At 37.7% G+C, this 13,514-nt stretch overlaps 1 long non-coding RNA gene across 1 annotated transcript; it reads left to right on the top strand.

Moving 5' to 3' along the window:
• Positions 1 to 465: 465 nt before the first annotated feature.
• On the top strand, positions 466 to 6,374 carry LOC122236990. The gene is made up of 4 exons (XR_006215181.1): positions 466 to 737; positions 2,426 to 2,566; positions 3,827 to 3,977; positions 6,336 to 6,374. It is a non-coding gene; the product is annotated as an uncharacterized LOC122236990 (long non-coding RNA).
• The last annotated feature ends 7,140 nt before the right edge of the window (positions 6,375 to 13,514 follow it).

Genomic DNA, 13,514 nt, shown 5'->3' on the forward strand with positions numbered 1-13,514 from the left:
ACCTCATCGGCCAAATGGAATTTCTTGAGACTCTTCTTCATCTATTCTTTCACTCTGAACTCAACTGTTTCCACGTTTTTAACTAATATCTATGTGCTGAAGACTCTCAAATTATAACCTATAATATAGTCAATTAATGGCAGTGATGGCCCAGTTAATAGCCTCTTGGAAGCCCTACGCCTTTGCAATGTGACTTTGCAACTGCTCCCATCATGAGGTAGAGTCTTTTTTTCCACCCACTGAATTGGGCTGGCCTTGTATCTCTCCTTGGTAAATAGAATACTGGGGAAGTGATGGTATACCAATTGTGAGTTTAAGTCTCTTCTTTTTTTTTTTTTTATTCTTTATATATGTTTGAGAGAGAGACAGAGAAACAGAACGTGAGTGATGGAGGAACAGAGAGAGAGGGAGACACAGAATCCAAGTAGGCTCCAGCACAGAGCCCAATGCAGGGCTTGAACCCACGAATGGTGAGATCATGACCTGAACTGAAGTTGGATGCTTAACCGACTGAGCCAGCCAGGTGCCCCTAAGGCTTTTCTTACTCTTGGAACCTTCTCTCTATTATATGAGTAAGCCCAAGGCAGCCCATTAAAGAATGAAAAACCATGGAGATCATTACACCAACTGACAATCAACCAACCCCTAGAAGCAAACCACCTAGCCAACTTGCAGCTGACCACCAATCCATTAGGGAACCCAAGTGAGACCAAATAAGACTCCCAGCTTAACCCAGGGTAAGTTGCCAACCTGAAGAAATAGTTATTGTTTAAGTTGCTGACTTTTGGAGTGGTTTGTTACACAGCATTAGCTGATATACCAGTTTAGACTTATATATAGACATACATTCAACTACCAGCCTGGCATCTCCATATAAATGGTCCACAGCCATCTTAAAAAAAAAATCTACACTATACTGTTGATTTTTACCCCCACATACAAAACCTCCCTTTTTCAATCTTTTCCTCTTGGAAAGTAGCTCCACTATATATCCAGATATTCAAACACAAAATCTGAAAGCTATCTTTAATTCTTCCTTTCCCTTACCTCTCACACTCAATACATCAGCAAATCTTGTTGACTCTCCTTTCTAAATTTGTCTTGAATCTACACTTCTTTCCAGCACCTCTAACATCACTTCTCCCTGTCTAAGCCTCTTCTGTCTCTTGCTTATAGCGATACAGTAAGCTCCTATCTGATCTTCCCCACTCTACTGCTAAACTTCTCCAACCCCTTTTCACACAAAAGTTAATTTTGGCTTTAAAAATTCTACAAGATCATGTCACTAACCTGCTTAAAACTCTTCAAAGACTTCCCATCATGATTAAAATCAAATCCAAATTTCTTATCATGGCCTGTAAAATCCTACCTGACCAAGCCCCTGTCATTCTCTCCAATCTCACCTCCTGCCCCTCTCCCTTTAACTCACCATATCCCAGTCCATTGGCCTTCTTGCTTCTCCCTGAACAACCAAATCCCTCACATCTCAAGACTGCCATTCTTGCTGTTCTGTCTGCTACAAACCTCTTCCCTTGCTTTTTGTTCTTAATCTGGTAGGATCTATTACATCCTTCTCAGGTTAAATCTCACCACCTCTTGGAGGTCTTCTGTGGACACTCTCAAGTGGTATTCCTGCTCCACTCATTTTCCTCCATCAGCCCATCCTGTCCAACTCATTGAAATTGTTACAATTTCTTATTCTTTGTATATTTACTTAACAATTCCTTTCTTTTTTCTTTTTTCTCTTTTCTTTTCTTATTTTTTTGCCTGTCTTTTCTACCAGATCAGAAGTTGCATGAGGGCAGGAGACTGTGGTTACTTTGTTCATTTAATATCATCAATGCTTACCACAATTTCTCTCCCACACTAGGCACTCAGGAAATACTAGTTGAATAAATGAATTTAATACAATCCCTTCAATAACAATGTCAGATAGATTTTTATTACCCCGATTTTGTAAATGAGAAACTTGAGGATAAATATTATCTGTATAATTATTTTTCAGAGCAGATAAAGGGATGGAAACATGATAGCGAGGCTAATTTGTTTAAAAAAAAATACAGTAGGGGACTGGAACAAAATTAACCTACTGGGAACATTTACAAGGCCTAATCCTTAATCCCTCAATCCAGTGACTTGATTACCAAGCAAGTGTGCACTTGTTGGGAGGGAGTGTTGTAAAGAGATATGAAAAGCAACATGCCCCAACTCACAACTGGTTGTTTCCCACCCTTGGACTGTGGTTGCAGCTCCCAGAGTCATGTCCTCATGGAAATAAATCCAGATGTAGGAAGAAAGGGTCATAAAATAATGGTTTTTCCTTAGCACCTCCTTCTTAGCAAAGAGCAAAATATTTCCCAAAAGCCTGAAGCAAATTTTTAGTTATATTTCATTGGCCATAATTTGGTTCTACTCCTACTTCTAGACAAATCATTTGCTAAGGAGACCACAACTGCCACGTCTGGTCTGCATTCATCACCATTCATCACCTGGACTAGGCTTGTTGCCACACAAATGTATCAAGATTTGGTATCTGTGATAGAAGGGGAGAAAAGAAATTGATCATGTAAGCAACAGCATCTGTCACAGCAATTCAATTATCCTGTGTTATTTTGTCCCATTTTATCCTAGAAATTATAGGTGCTATAGATTTAGTCCATGGGCTAGGAAACTCAGAGTTCAATCTCATGACATTGAAGGTCAGCAAGGTTACAGCCTATTTTTCTCAGAAATTGATGAACCCATATGTTGTACTCAAAGAATTTCAACCTCTCACCTCTTGGCAATGGATAAATTCAAATACCAGGCATAGTGAAACAAACAAACAAACAAAAAATGAAATCATAAGGCACTTTTCTGATGATAAACCTAAAATTGTCCTGATAAATAAATCTAGCCATGTTTTTAAATTCAGCACTTTATGCAAATATCAAAATACATCCCTTTTGACAAATCTCTATGTTCCTTTCCTCATAGAGACAACTTTCATTTTCCATAAAATTCCATCTGTTTACGTTTCATGCAGTCATACAAAAATGCTGAACAGTACGTATAGACTAATAGAGGCAAGTTTGGCCTGGTGGAACCAGCTTTTGCCTGAGAATTGGATACTAGTCTTGCTATATCCCAAAACTGGCTGTATGAACTTGGGCAAGTTGCTTCATTTCTTCTTCTGTGAAATAAAGAGATTAAATAGACTGAGAGCTTTCTAGGTTCTAAAATTCTGTGATTATATCTGATATCCAAGTTAAAGCCAAATGGACAATGTATTGGTAAGGACAATTGATATTATAACAAAAAATCCCCGAAATTATAGTGGCTTAACACCATAAAAGCTTATTTCTTACATAATGCTCCAATTAGATTCATGAGGTGCTCCTGGTGTCTCCTCCTAGCAGTGTTTCAAGCACTCAGCTTCATTCATTTTATGGTGCTAGTGTCCCCTGCATTTGGCTTCCATGGTTTCTATAAGAGAGAACATGAATAATAAAACAGGAGGTTTTATAGCAGACATGTCAGTCTTGGAAGATGCATTGTCCAGAATCTTGTGGCCAGAATGCATGGCCCCAGACGAAATAAAAGTGAGGTTGGATAATGTAATCTGTGAGACTATAAAGAAGGAACAGGATTGAATAATACTGAGCCAGTGTCAGCCATAAACATTTTTGGATATATTTCTTTCTTTGAATTCCAAGTAACTAAGGGAAATAATAATCTTACTTTGAATATTCCTATTGTGTCACTGCTTATCCTGTGTTCCCTAGTACCTCATACTACCACTATGTTTTATCATGAATTAACTCTTTACATGTCTATGTCTTACTAGTTGCTGGGAGCTCCCTGAAAGAGGGACCTTGTGTAATTCCCCTCTATACCCTCAGCGCTCAGCACAGTGGATGGCATCTACTAAGGATTGGAGATCCTGAACAAATCAGAAAAGAGGATATATTCCCAACTGCTTTGTCTTGATGTTGGTGGTCAGTGCTCATTCCCAAATATCTATATTGAGGAGGCATGATCTATATGGTTTGATTTTTGTGTCTGTATGGGGGGAGGATAATGGTAAAATTATGTTTGTTTAATGCTTTAGAAAAGTTTTAAGAAACAGCATTTATCATTTCACAGAATGATGGGGAAGGTTTATTAAATGGAGGTGAAGGAGGTAAAACTATCAACTTTGAACCCCACTGGTGTGGCAGAAGGATGGTAGTGAGAGTAGGTAAAGAGATGATTGTGTGTTTGTGAAGCTCAGATCTTTTTCAGCACAAGTGGACTGAGCCCATGGCCTTAACAGGAGAAGATATTAAGGCCACCACAATGACTGGCATTATAGTTCTGCTCTAGAACAATCGCTGACATTCCCTCCACCCATCCCATGGTCCAACACTGACACCCAGGATGGCCTAACCCCGAGTCCACTCCCAAAGAAATGATTCTGCAGGTTGATAGAATCTCGAGATGCCCATATCCCAGAATTAGAAACTATCCCTGTGGCAGTCTCAGGTTTTCAGCATACAGACCAGAGATGCACACACAAGTTTCTTTTGTTTCAAGTTAAGGATGCATTTTCATGTTTTTTTAAAATTCAACAATAATAAACATTTGTTGAAAGCCCAACTTCTAGAAATGTACTACTCAATACAGCAGTCACTAGCCACATGTGGCTATTAACATTCAAATTTAAATTAATTAAAATTAAACAAAATTCAAAATGCAGTTCCTCAGTCACACTAACCACGTATCAAGTGTTAAATAGCTACATGTGGCTAGTGGCTACCCCAACTGAACAATGCAGCTATAGAATATTTTCTGGCATCACAGAAAATTCTACTGGACAGAACTGTTCTAGAAACTGCTTCCATATAGTGTGTCCAGTTTTCTGGATCAAGTTATCTCAAGCCTATATGGTAGAAGATACGATAAACTCTTTTTAGGATATCAAAAGAGGACCTGTGTTTTGCTAAAATTTAGATATATACATGCAGTTTCTTAAAATAAATTTACATATTTGAAGGGTCAGTCCACCTTGGAAAGCTAAATTTCTCATCTCTAATATGAATGAAGTTTTAACTGCCTGGAACTCAGCCATCATTATAGATTAGAGGTTAAATAAAACAACAGATCTAATATCTCCTGACATGTTCCAAAAAGAGAGACAGAGAGAGAGAGAGAACAAGCAATGTGAGACCCTTTTCAGATAACAGTAGAAGCAAGAATGAACTGAAAAGGAACCTTGCCTACCTTTTGGGTATTATCTCCAAACACGTATCATTTGAAAAATAAAATTCTATTTTAAAATATTCAAAGCACCGAAACATTTGTACTCCTCATACATGTTAACCTCTAAGCTGTATAATAAGATATGGCATCATTTTTTTTCCCCAAGAGAAGTTAATTTACCCAAAAGAAAAGTAAATTGGCCAGGAACCTATTTTGTCATTGGTCCAGGAGAGGCAAGAATCCTACCTAATCATCAGAGAGGCCATCTGGGCTAGTTATTAGAGATGTTCATAAAAATTTCAGCTCTATTTCTCCAGGAATATGGGAGATCCACTTCACCACTCCCTAAAGTAAGAGAGGCCAGATAACTTGTTTGCGTGGTTAAACATGAGCAGGAGTGATGTATGTCTCTTCCAGTGTTAGCATTTAAGTTCCTGTGCTTGGCCGATTCCTCCTTTCTCCTCATGATGACAATCATGGAAGCCCACACGGGAGTTTCCATTCATGGAAATCCATTACTGATTATGATGAAGAAAGGCCCTGCTAATTTGTATCAGACAAACAGCAAGTAAAAGAACCAACTTTTATTATATTAAGCCATTATGAATATGAAGGTGTTTGTTACTGAAGTACAATCTAGCCTGTTGTGACCAATATCATCCAAATTCAGGTCATATGGCTCAAAATGGAAACAATGAGTTCTGAGCCCTTTGTTTTTGTGAATAAAAATTAAAAAGCCATATATATGCAGATCAAGAGTTAGACAGAGGCAAGGGATCAAATTTGACAAAGTCAGTACTAGCCTGGATTTCCTATAGGCATTAAACATAGGAAGAAAAAATAGCTTGTTCATGTGAGCATAAATGGTATGTAGAGATTTATTTAAGCTCTGCTGTGAGTCGGGGCCTCTTTTTTTTTTGCATGGTTGAACTAAAAAATGCTATATAGGCTATGTATATCTATGATGCTTTTCCTACAAGAGGCTTAAAATTTTCATTCCCTTCTTTCTAGATATGCTGTTAAGATCTTTTTTTTCCCCTTTAAGAAAAAATAAACCATTAAGATTAACATCCAGCTTGCTGAGTCATTTGTTTTCTACTTGATGTTAACTACAGGGATCTGAAGGCAGCAAGGAGAGAGAAAGAGACACAGAGACAGAGATGAAGACATGGAGAGAGAGAGGAATTTAGGGAGAGAAGGAGAAAGATTGATTCTAGAAAGAAAGAAGAAAAATCTGTTAAGTCAAATGGAAAAGCAAAAATAAAATTTGAAAGATTTGGCTATGACATCAGTTTTCTTACTCTGTAGTGGAAGCCCTTTATACAATATTTTAATGAAAACTGTAATGTGATTAAGGTTTGAATTGGATTTTCAGAGTGGAAAAGGGCAAGGTCATTAGAATGGGAAAAACCTAATGTTTTTAGCACAGTGCCTCCACTATTAGCTGTCTGACTAACAAAAGTCAGCTAACTTTTCTGAGTCATCATTTCTTTGTCTATAAAAAGAGAATAAAAAAACTTAGCATATACGTTGGTCGGAAAGATAGAATGCTATAAAATACAGTAAAGGACATTGGAAAGTGGATGACACCAAGCAGAGATCACTGTTTCTTTCTCTCTTTGGACTCTCACATTATCTCTTCTTTATTCTACAAGAAAGTTTCTTTCTCTATGAGGCTTTTTGAATACCAGCTTTAGAAGGGCAAACGTAGTTCTAATTCTGCCGCTTACTGGAATACTGTGTTAAGTTTTTCACATTCCTGGGGCACCTGGGTAGCTCAGTTAAGCATTCAACTCTTGATTTCAGCTCAGGTAATGATCTCACAGTTCATGGGATGAAGCCCTGTGTGGGGTTCTGTGCTGGGTTCTCTCTCTCTCTCTTTCTCTCTCTCATAATAAATTAAAAAATTGTTTTAAAGTTTTTCACATTCCTTATTTAATATTCACATAATTCTCTGTAAGTTTTTCCCCCTTTTACAAAGGAAGAGGCTTATAGAGAGTTAGAAATTTGCCCAAGTTCACATAGATAGCCTTTTAGTAATCTAATGCCACAATAATGCAGTCTTGCAAAATTCCTCAAATTCAGGGGCTCATAAACAGCCGTTTGGTATGCTTGTCAACCTGTGGATCAACTGGGAAGTTCTGCTCATCTGAATTGCCTCAGCAGGGTCCACTCATGCAACTGCAGTCATTTGGGGTTTGGCAAGTCTCTCTAGTCTATGACCAAAGAACAATAAGTGAGCAGCAGGAAATGGAGTAATCTCTGACTTCTTCATTAAATGAAATGCTGACCATGAGCCAGCAAACTAACCTTCCTTGGACCCTAAGCCAGGGACCTCCTTTGGTCCAATGCCTTAAATCTGTACAGACCTGGAGTAGGGAAATGATGAAGACAATGATTCTGACAGAAAGGATGCCTCAATCTCCATTTAGTCCCTGAGAGAGATGACTGACAGCAGGACAGAGCCTAGTAAGGGCATATAAAAAGCTTCTAACCCCTAGAAGGGACTAGAAGGGAAGGATTTCAAGGGAAGGGCAATCAAGCTTGGGAATACACCACAGCTAGAGATGATTGGAGTTGATGCTTCAACACAGTGCCACACCAAAATGTGGTCCATGAACCAGCAGCATCAGCATCACTTGGGAGTTTGTTAGAAGTGTGGACTCTTGGGACTCCACCCTAGACCTCCTGAGTCAGAATCTCAGAAGCACTTTTTTAGGAAGAATCAAAATAGACTCATATCATTGAAATAGCATCTGTAGCCAGATTTTCACTAGTAGGTGAATTAACCCTTCAAGTCCCAGCACCTTGCTGAGCCTCTGATGTCCCAGCCAAGCTTTTAATACCTTCAGTTGCTCAACTGGCCCCACTCTCTAGAATGAACATCTATTATTTTTGCTTACTTAGCATCCATTCCCCTTCCTGTTGACCTCACTCAGAGACCATTCTCCTCCTCAACTCCCAGTCCATGTCTTTTGGATCGGATTTATCATGGGAATGGACATGTGACCCAGGGTACCGAATTAGAGCACAACACCCTTCCAGTCACAGTGACTGGTTCTGGAAGAAGCACATAACCCAGGACTAGCCAATGAAAAGAATAGTCAGGGATATTTGTTGGAACTATTAGAAAAGCAGCATGCTCTTTTCTGCTATTGAGCACAGCTAGTGGAGTCTATCTGAAAATGAAGTCAACACACAGATGTTAAGAGATTAATTTTTGATGACATTGTTTGAGCACCTGAATCTAGCTTTGCTTGAAGCCAGACCTAATGCTAGAGGTTTTAATTGTGTCAATACGTTGCCTTTTTTGCCTAAGTTATTGAAATTTGGATTTCTATAACTTGCGAGAAACATATTCCTGATATACAAAGCCACCCCATGTTCTAAGCTTGCTGACCCCACACAAGTCCTCACTCAGCTCTCAGCTTCCACTCTCTCTTCTGTTCCTCATCACTCATGACATGGTCATTTTCCAAACTCCAAATTTCAAAATTGTTTGTAATTGTACTTGTTTCCATGGTCACAAGCCAAATGGAGTTTCATAAGATAATATTGGTCATGATCCCCAGAGATTTGGGTGGACATTATTTTTCCCAAGTATAACATAGACCTGAAGTTTTGGGTTCTATCAAAACCTCATTATTCAAAATGTGGACCAGGAGCATCAGCATCATCTAGGAGCTTGTTAGAGATGCAGAATTTCAGGCACCACCATGGATCTGCTGAATCATAATTTTCATCTTAACAAATCCCCAGTAATTCATGTACTCAAGTGGCAAAAGTTACTGTCTGGGAGTTAGAAGACTGGTCCTATCTTCCTCTGTCTCAGTATTTTTTTACCTGTGAAATGAACAGACCGGGCTATTTCAGAGATTTACTCCAACCTGGACTTTCTATGATACTCATGTTTTTCAGTCCTTGACTCAGACTGTGACAGCTTAGCATGCAAATTAATAGAAACGGCAGGGGGTGGGAGTCAGAAAAATAAAAGAATGCTTCTATCAGTCAGAAAGCAACTGGTTGGACCATTTGTGTAAAATGATATCAACCTCCAAGTAGAAACATATTCTATTTTAAAAATGAGAAAACAAGCCCAGAGAGGTAAACCGGTTTTCAAAAACCACATAGCACAGATACAGCAGAGCAGAAATGGGAAGATATAGTATTGCTGAGAAGGTACAAAAGAACAGGGGTTAGTGTTTGCACGTGGTTGTTCTGGTGCTGGGCTGCTTAGGCACTTATTACAGGGTCCTTGGGAAGATACTTAACTGTTCCGTGTCTTGGTGTATTCATTTGTCCAATGGACATTATAGTAGTACAAACTTCATGATATTGTAGGGAATTAAATCTGTAAAGTGTTTAAACTATGCCAGCAATATATAACATTTGATATATGTTTGTTAAAGAAATAAAAATAAATCTTGATCCCAGTCTAGAATGATTTCCATAGTATACTGCAGCTCTCTCATGCCAGAAATATCCTCTCTTTCCCCACAAGATTTCTATAACCACCAGGCAATGTGTCTGAAACCCTACCTTAGTTCTTTTTAAAATTACTTTAGTATTTTTTAGCTTGGTGAACATGAATTAATTTAACACGAATTTAATATTAATCAGTTAATAAATGGTGATCCATTTTTAATAGAAACTACCAAGGCAGCAGGTTAGCTCTGCTAAGGTCTTAAAAGGAAAAAGGGATTTAATTAAAAGATTGAGTGACTAGAATGAAACAAAAAGAAAATAAACAAGGTAACTCCTATTCACCAATTTATCAATGGCTTACCCACAGCAATAGTTTGAAATACTGGATACATTTGGGAGGCTTTAAAAACATTATCAATGTCCAGGGCTACTTCAACCTAATTAAATTAGAATTTCTGGAAATGGTACACAAGCATGAGTGTTTTTAAAAAGCTCCCTCTAGGGGCGCCTGGGTGGCTCAGTCGGTTGGGCGTCTGACTTCGGCTCAGGTCACCATCTCACGGTTCGTGAGTTCAAGTCCTGCGTCAGGCTCTGGGCTGATGGCTCAGAGCCTGGAGCCTGCTTCCGATTCTGTGTCTCCTTCTCTCTCTGCCCCTCCCCCGTTCATGCTCTGTCTCTCTCTGTCTCAAAAATAAACATTAAAAGAAAATTTAAAAAAATAAAATAAAAAAATAAAAATAAAAAGCTCCCTCTAGTAGGCTGAATGATGTCTCCCAATGATACCAGGTTCTAATTTCTGGAACCTATAAACATTATTTCATTTAGAAAAAGTGTCTTGCAGATGTGATTAAGTTAGGGAGCTTGAGATGAGATTATCCTAGGTTTTCTGGGGTAAGGCTTAAATGAAATCAGGCTTCATATATCCTTATGAAAGGGAGAGATTTGGACATATGAGCACAGAAGAGAAGGCGATATGCATTTAAGAAAATTGTGTATTCTGTTGTTGGGTGGAATGTTATATAGATGTCTGTTAGGTCTAGTGTGTTTTAGTGTTGTTCAAGTCTTTGAATGTTATTGATCTTCTATTAAGGTCTTCTATATACATTGAAAACGGAGTGTTGAAGTCTCCAACTATTATTGTTGGAAGTATCTATTTTTCCCTTCAGTATATTTGTGGTTTTGCTGTGGTGTATATATTATTATGTCTTCTTGAGCAATTGACACTTTTATTATTATAAAATATGCTTCTTTGTCTCTAGTAATAATTTGTGTCTGAAGACCTATTTTATCTGTTATTAGTATGGTCAGTCCGGTTCTCTTATATTTGTTTGCATATCTTTTTATGTCTTTTTTACTTTCAATCTATTTGTATCTTTGACTATAAACTGGGTCTCTTATAGCCAGCATATAGTTGGATATTTGAACAATTTAACCAACTTCTGTCTTTTGATTCAAGTGTTTTATCCATTTACATTTAATACAATTGATGAGGTAGGCTTTATTTCTGCCCTATTGTTATTTGTTTTCTACATGCCTTATGTCTTTTTCCTCTACTCCAACTGCCTTCTTTTGTGTTAGATATTTTCTAGTGTACCATTTTAATTTCATTGTCATTTTGTTTCTTTTACTATGTTTTCTAGTTATTTTCTTAATGGTTGCCCAGTGCTTAGTACTTCATGTAAGGCAGTTGTGCTACAACAAATTTCTCAGGTGTTTTTGTTATCTAGGAATGTCTTAATTTCTTTTTTGAGTGATAGTTTTGCTAATACAAAATTCTTGCTTGGAAGTCTTTTTCTTTCAACACTTTGAATATATCATACCATTGTCTTCATGGTTTCTGATGAAAAATCAGCTGTTAATCTTATTCAGGATGGCTTATATGAGATGAATCACTTCTGTATCTGTTTTGAAGATTTTTTCTTTGTATCTCCTTGAGTTTTCCTACTTGAAGTTCAGTAAGTTTCTTAATTATTTAGATTAATGTAATTTTCCAAATTTGGGATGTTTTGGCCATAATTCCTTCAAATATTCTTCCTATCCCTTTCTCTTCTCACTTTCTTATACTCCCTTTATGCATATTTGGTACACTTGGTGGTGTCCCACTTGTCTCCAAGGTTCTATTAATTTTTAAAATTCTTTTTACTTTCTGTTTCTCAGACTGAATAATTTTAATTGACCTACATTTATTTATTTTTAAAAAAATTTTTAAGTTTATTTTTGAGAGAGAGAGACAGAGCTTGAGTGGGGGAGGAGCAGAGAGAGAGGGAGACACAGAACCTGAAGCAGGCTCAAGGCTCTGAGCTATCAGCACAGAGCCCAATGCAGGCTTGAACCCACAAACCATGAGATCATGACCTGAGCCAAAGTCAGATGCTTAATCGACTGAGCCACCCAGGTACCTCAATTGACCTATCTTTAAATTTGCTAGTTCTTTCTTCGGCCAACTCAAATCTACTACTGTCCTTCTCTAATGAATTTTTCATTTTAGTTATTATACTTTTAAGCTTTGGAATATCTATTTGGTTCTTTTTAAAAATAATATCTATCTCTTTATTGATATTCTCTATTTGGTTGAGTTATTTTTCTAATAGTTTCCTTTAGTTCTGTAGACATGAGTTAGTTCTTTTAGTTCTTGACATACTGATAATCACGAACTTAATTTTTTGCCCAGTTAGTCCAGTATCTAAGTGTCCTCATGGGAAGTCTCTATTGATCATTTTCCTCCTGCTTATGGGCCATATTTCTTTACATGCTTCAATACTTAGTTAAAAACTGTACATTTAAAATAGTATAATGTGACAACTCTGGAAATCAGATTGTCACCACCACTACTCCTAGCATTAATTACAGCCACTGTTTGTTAGTTTAGTGATTTTCCTAAACCACTTCAGTAAAATCTGTATTCTTTATTGTGTGTGGCCCAAAGTCTCTGTTCAGCTAACTTAGTGGTCAGCTAATGAATGGACAGATTTCCTTAAATGCCTTGAACCAATAGGTCTCACAGTCTTTGCAGAGAACCTCTGTGTGTTAGGGTAGTGTTTCAACATTCTCGCAGGCAGTTTACAAGACTACCTTAGTCTTTACTTCCTGCTTTTGCAGAATCTCAAGATCATGCAGAGCTTAAGGCCTTCTCAGATCTTTTCAGGGCATGTGCACAGCCCTATACATCTGTATGAATATCTAGATTCCCAGGAATATATTGGAGTTTTTCAAAGCCCCTATGTTCATCTCACTTTTAAACATTTCCTTTTAAGTTTCTTTGTCAGCATCTTGTTTGCCCCAACTATTATTACTGCCTCAGGCAGCTGCTATGTTAAACATTTGCTGCTGACTGTTTTTGACAAATGCCCTGGGGAAAACACTGTTCACACTGAGTTCTGAGTCATTTCAAAGACAAGCACTGAGAGTGGTAGTTTCCAGGAAACTTTCAAACAAGTAAAGTAATGACAATTCTCTTTGGATGGGGCTTCTGGGGAGCTCCGAATCAATTATGTCCCCCACCTTCATTGTCTTCTAGGCTTCTAGGCTTTCAGGGCTACCACAGAACTGAGGAGAGGGGGGTGGGAATAGAGAAAGTTAAATGATAAAAAATTTGCTGTTCTTACTTAGATCTAGCCTTTTTGTCTTTTTTTTGTTTTAATACATGCTCTTCAAATTGTTGCATACCTTTAGTTAATTTCCAGAGTTCTAAAAAGTCTGTTTGGTTTTGACAATTTTTGCCAGTGAGTTTATTGCTTTTATGGAGTAACATATTTTGGAGGTCCTACCTCCACCATTCAAAAGTGGCTCTCCCATAAACACAATTATATTATTGAGATGTTGACTCTCAACCAGACTTCTGCCCAGATATTACCTTTCACATCTCACTT

Source organism: Panthera tigris, chromosome A3, assembly GCF_018350195.1.
Source record: "Panthera tigris isolate Pti1 chromosome A3, P.tigris_Pti1_mat1.1, whole genome shotgun sequence".
Lineage (NCBI taxonomy): Eukaryota > Metazoa > Chordata > Mammalia > Carnivora > Felidae > Panthera > Panthera tigris.